Source organism: Octodon degus, unplaced genomic scaffold, assembly GCF_000260255.1.
Source record: "Octodon degus isolate 3935 unplaced genomic scaffold, OctDeg1.0 scaffold00012, whole genome shotgun sequence".
NCBI lineage: Eukaryota > Metazoa > Chordata > Mammalia > Rodentia > Octodontidae > Octodon > Octodon degus.
This window is the reverse complement of record NW_004524588.1, coordinates 872,788-879,194: the sequence shown is the minus strand read 5'-3', so window position 1 is coordinate 879,194 and position 6,407 is coordinate 872,788. Positions and strand designations below refer to the sequence as shown.

General features: G+C 35.8%; 1 pseudogene; it reads left to right on the top strand.

The window, feature by feature from the left end:
- Nucleotides 1-1,843: 1,843 nt before the first annotated feature.
- Nucleotides 1,844-2,749, top strand: LOC111815163 (annotated as a pseudogene).
- Nucleotides 2,750-6,407: the final 3,658 nt, after the last annotated feature.

The following is a 6,407-nucleotide window of genomic DNA, read 5'->3' as shown; positions in this document are numbered from 1 at the left end:
CTCTACAGAGTTTGGAGTTATCCAGCTGCGTCTGGCTTAGGTCTGGCTGCTGTGCTCAACTCCTTCCCACTGCGGACCTGGGCTAGGATTGGGTCCGGGGGTTCCTGGAACTCGGCAGAAATTCCTACTCAGCGGTAGGGGTGGGGACGTACGGCGTAGTGGTGGGTGGCGGCCCGAGGGGGCGGGAGAGGGTCCGGCCTACACTGCGCCTGGACTGGGACTGGTCCTGCCGGCGCAGGGTAGCAGGAAGCTCTCCACACACGCACCAGACCTGGGCTAGGACTGCCTTATGCACTTTGTTATTTTATTTTATTTTGTATTTTATGGAAGGGTCTACAGGGTGTTCAGGCTCTCACTACTAGATCTGATTCATAGTGATCCTCCTGTTCATAGCTTCCCAAGAGCTTGGGAGGTGATTACAGACATGCCACCATGCCTCGTCTCAATTGCTGTCTCATCGTGCCCCTGGTGCCGGACCAGCACAGCAGGCCTGGGGCTCAAACCCCCGACCCTGCGCCTACTTGCAGGTACTTTAATCAGCTGAGCTATTTCACTGGCACCCAAGTTCACTTTACAATGAAGAAGAATCTTAAGTCTTAACCTTTCCTTTTATGAAAACAGTTTAAATAAAATAACAGACATTATTACAGAAATCTAAGGATACTTTCTTGCACAAATAAATTGGCATGTATCAAATACATATAATAATTTTAGATAAGTTCTCTTATAACCAATTTTCATAATGTTATGTAAAATGTGGAAATGAAAGTGTGTTAATATAATCTACTTTATTTTATGATGGAATGGTATATCTCACTACCATCACTGAAATATATAACATTGTTTTTTATTGGTAGTTTGACATCTTTGAGTTATTTTCAAAATATTAAGATAAATCACTTGAATGGCCTATGTACTTTCTTGTGTGTAAATACAATGAAATATGTATATCTACATCTACATATCTATATCTATACTAATCACTCATACAGTATATTGCAAATCCCAAAGAAGCTGACATATATCTGTATTGTGTGCATGTCTGTATCAAGCTCAATACCTAAAAGCTGCTATATAAAATATTTGGTGCAAAAGAAATATTTTAATTAAGAAATGAACAAGCAGATGAAAAATCATATTTAGTACAGGAAAAATAGAATAATAAATCTGTTATCAAAAGTGGAAGTTCCATGGATTTTCTAGTTTTGGTTCTATATTAAGAATATTTGTAGATAAATGGATGGTATGGAGATAGCTCTGTTGTCTAATTGCCTGCTTCTCAAGCACATAACCCAGGTTTAATCCCTGGTACTATATGCATTTTTAAGCCCAGAACACAAGTAATAAAGTTATTTAATACATATTCTTTATGATTATGTGCCAAATAGAAACCAGAGAAATAATTACATTTAATACATGAACAACAAAAATGACCAAGTCGAAGAAAGAATGTCAGTCCTCAAAGAAATGATGAACACGATGAAAGAATTGCTGTGAACATCTGAAGAAGATATCGATTAAAAAAGCAGTGTAGAATAATGATGAAACACTGAATGAAAAATATAGAAAAGAAATAGAATGCATGACATAGAAGCAAACAGAGATCCAGGAAATTAAAAAAATTAAAAATTCTATTAAAATGTCTCAAAAGTGTTTCAATGAAACTGAAAAAAGACTTTCAGATCTACAAGACACCATTGCAATTAGTGACCAAGAAATGAAAGATCCCTTAAAACTAAAAAGGAACAGGAAATAATGATCAGTAGTCCTCCCCCCACCCCCATGGTGCTGCTGTATTTGCAGGTCTGTGTAGAGCCACAGATGTGGGTCTATATTACACAGGATGGATTTTGTTAAAGTTGTCAAGAATAAGGCCTACTTTAAGAGATACCAAGTGAAATTTAGAAGATGATGAGAGGGAAAAACTGATTATTATGCTAGGGAATGCTTGGTAATTCAGTACAAAATAACTACAACACACCTAAATACTGGATAATAGTTCATGTGACTAACAGAGTTATCATTTGTCTGATTGCTTATGCCCATATTGAAAGGGATATGATAGTCTTTGCAGAATATGCATGTGAACTACCAAAACAAGGTGTGAAAGATTGCCTAACAAATTATGCTGCAGTGTATTACTGGCCTGCTGCTGGTCTGCAGGCTTCTCAATAGGTTTGAAATGGATGAGATTTATGAAGGTCAGGTGGAGGTGAATGGAGAGTAATACAATGTGGAAAGCATTGATGGTAAACCTGGTGCCTTACGTGGTATTCAGATGCAGGCCTTTCCAGAACAACAACTGGCAATAGTTTTTGGAGCCCTAAAATATGCTGTGGATGGATACTTGTCTATCCCTCATTGTACCAAACAATTCCCTGTTTATGATTATGAAAGCAAGGAGTTCAGTGCAGAAGTACCTCAGCAGCACATTATAGGTCAGAATGTTGCGGATTATATGCATTATCTAATTTAAGAAGATGAAGATGCTTACAAGAAGCAGTCCTCTCACTATATAAAGAATACATAATGGGCCTCCAGACATGATGGAGGAGATGTATAGGAAAGCTCATGCTGCTCAGCAAGAGCATGCAGTCTATGAAAACAAGTCAAAGAGATTTTAAAAAGAAGAGGTCGAATCAGGTGCAAAATGTCCCTTGCGCAAAAGAAAGATTGGGTTACTCAAAAGAAGGCAAGCTTCCTCAAAATTCAGGAGTGGCCTGCTGAGAGTTATACCAAAGTTCTATGAACATTTTTCAGATAAAGATCAATAAACTTATTCATCAATCAATTAATCAATCAATGAATAAATGAAATAATTCAACAGCCACAAGATGCCACAAAGATGAACAACTTAAGACTGGTAGGTGTCAATGAAAAAGGAATCAATGCAAATGATATAAAAAGACTATTTGAGAAAGCAATTTCCCAACATGGGAAAATAATCTGACATACAGATAAGGGATGAATATAGAACTAGAATTAGCATGAAATAAAATAAATCTACACTATAGAATATGATAATCAAGATCAAAAATTTCATTACAAGAACAACATATTATAAGATGTTAGAGAAAATTTTAAAAAATCACATATAAAGGAAAGTCCATCAGAATCACAGCAGATTTCTCAGCACAAAATATCAACTCAAGAAGAGCTTGGCATAAGGTATTTCAAGTTCTCAAAGACAACATCTTTGAACCAAGATTGATATACTCTAAAACACTATCTTTAAAAATAAATGAAAAAGTGAAATACTTCCATGACAATGAACAACTGAAGAAATTTATTACCACCAAACCATTCTTACAAAGAGTAAGTATATTCTAGAAAGACATAGAAATGACTACAATTCCAAGAACAACAACAGAAGGAAATAATGAAACAATGTTAACAATTAAATAGAGGGGAAAGGGAGAGAACCAATCAATACAAATCAGTTATAATCATCAATATAAATGGACTCAATTCACCAATTAAAAAAATATTAGACTGACATTATGGATCAAGAAACAAAATCCAACAATTAAATTGGCAGAGAAGGAGTATTTCCAAACTCATTCCTAGAAGCCAGCACTATCTTGTTTCCAAAACTTTTCAAGTATCCAACTAAAAATTAAAAGTATAGGCTAATCTCTTTAATAAACAGAGACACAAAATCCTCAACAGGATACTGCCAAACAATACAAGGTACCAAAAAGATATAACCTAGACAGACACGGGGGCCAGGACTTTGATACCCCAGTATGCTGGAAGTGACACAGGGGCATGCTGAGACTGCAATTGAGACTTGGTGTGGTGGTGCATGAATAAGCATGAAACACATTTAACTTAAAAGGAAATTTATAGCCTGAAATCCAAAGGTTGGAAAACAATACTTCATATACCAGGGACTCAGAAAAAAGCAGGGGTACCTATTCTGTTTCAGGTAACATGAACTTCCATCCAAGAATGATCAAACAAAATAAAGATGGTCACTACATATTTGTTAGGACAAAACCACGAGTGAAAGAGATAAAAATCATAAATGTATATGCATCAAATATGAGAGGATCCAACTAAGAAAAACTTAAAAGGGAATGAACCATCAAATAAGTAACACAATCTTGATAGGGGAACTTAATATCCCTTGGCCTCAAAGAGATATAATATCTAGACAAAAGGTAGAAAATCTGTAGTAGAATAGAACTGAAACTTTGACTAGACTTACTAGATATTTGTAAAATGTACTACTCAACATCAGCTAAATATATATTCATTTCATCTACACATGACACATTCTCTAAAGTAGACCACATACTAGACTGTATAACATGATTAGGCAAATGCAATAGGAATGACATTATCCCATGGATATTATCTGACCGTATTGCAATGAAACTGGAAATTAACAAAAAAAAAACCCTGCAAAATTCCTATAAATGCATGGAAATTAAACAACCACCTCCTCAACAACCAATGAGTCATTGATGAAATTAAAGAAGAAATTAAACAATATCTGCAATCAATGAAAATTCAAACACAACTTACAGGAATTTGTGGGATGCAATGGAATCAATTGTCAAAGGGAAAATGATAGCAGTGAATGGTCATATTAGAAAAACAGAATGAGAACAAGTAAATACCCTATTGCCCCAAGCTTCTAGAAAAGGAAGAGCAAGCCAAGATCAACAGTTCAACAGCACTGGTCATTTGAGAAATACAAATGGAAATAATACTGAGATTTCATCTCACACCAGAAATAATGGTCATCTTGAAGAAATTAACTGATATAAAAATGTTGTAGAGGCTGTAGGAAAAAAAAGAAACCATTATCCATCATTGGTAGGAGAGTAGGCTGGTATGATTTCTGTGGAAATCAATGCAGAAATTCTGAAGCAAATTTGGATTAGAAGTCCGATTCAACCCAGATATTCCCTTGCTGGGTATTTTTCTAGAAGTATTGGAAACATTATACAAAAACCCATGTTTATACCAGCACAATTTGTCATAGATAAATCTTGGAAACAACCAAAATGCCCATCAACTGAGGAATGGAAAGAAAACATGTGATATTTTTATACAATGGAATATTATTCAGCAATAAAAAATAAACTTGATACTTTTATAGGTAAATGGATACAACTAGAGACCATACTCATAAGTGAAATACATCAGCCCACATGTGTAAACATCATATTGTCTTCATAGTGTAACAACATAAAAGAGTAAATAAAATCTAGAGAGATTTAATGCACATGCTCTTAAAACTCATAGATAAAATTGGAAGAGAAGGAGTATTTCTGAACTCATTCCTGGAAGCCAGCACTATCCTCTTTCTAAAACTTTTCAAGTACCCAACTAAAACTTAAAAGTATATGCTAATCTCTTTAATGAATATAGGCACAAAATCCTCAACAAGATACTGCCAAACAATACAAGTCATCAAAAAGATATAACCTAGACAGACACAGGGGCCAGGAGTTTGATTCCTCAGCATGCAGGTACTGCCCCTGGAGTACGCTGAGACTGCAATTGAGACTGGGTGTGGTGAGTTGGCCTGAGTTCAATCCCAGCACTTGGGAGGCTGAAAACATGAGGATCACTATGAGTCTGATCTGTGTAGTGAGAATTGTAGATCCTGTACTAAATATACAAAAAGAGATATGTCTTGATTAAGTAGGCTTCATTCCAGAGACGCAAACATGGAGCAACATATGAGTGATAGTTTGTGTTTGCATGTTCCCTAAAAGCCTCATGAATCATAGGACTTTTTGAAAGTTGGTTTAATCTTGTGCGTGATGATGGAATTAAGGGTGTGAATGTTTAATCTGTCTTAGGCTAAGTAGCCTGCATACAATAAAAGGGATAGAAAGGGGCCAGGGAGATGGCTCAGTGGAATAAGCGCTTCCCTGGCAAGCGCAGGGGCCTGAGTTCAATCCCAGGTTCTGCCAAAAATAAAAATAAATAAAAGGGAAAGAAAGAATCTTGTCTCCTCCTCTTATAGTTTTGTTTCCTTCTGGCTGCCATGAACTTGTTTTCCTTTGTAGCCATGCTGTGTTCTGCCCACTGTGAACTGTACACTTCTGTCAAATCACCTTGCCTTGGAGCCAGCTGATTATGGACTGAAACCTGTAAGAACTCCAAATCAAATAAGCTTTCCTTTCTTAACTTTGGGTATTAGATATTTTGTCTCATCAATGAGAAAAGTAACAAAGACACTCATCAGATCAATAAATTCAATAGATTACATATGCATAAGCAGGAACAAAAGTCACATGATTAGTCCTTCAGAAAAAGGACTTGCCAAAATTCAACACCCATTCATAAAAAAAAATTCTGAGAAAATAGGAATTGTAGTACGTTATTTCAATCTGATAATGTTATCTACATATATGTGTGTATACATGTATTAAGGTATAATATAT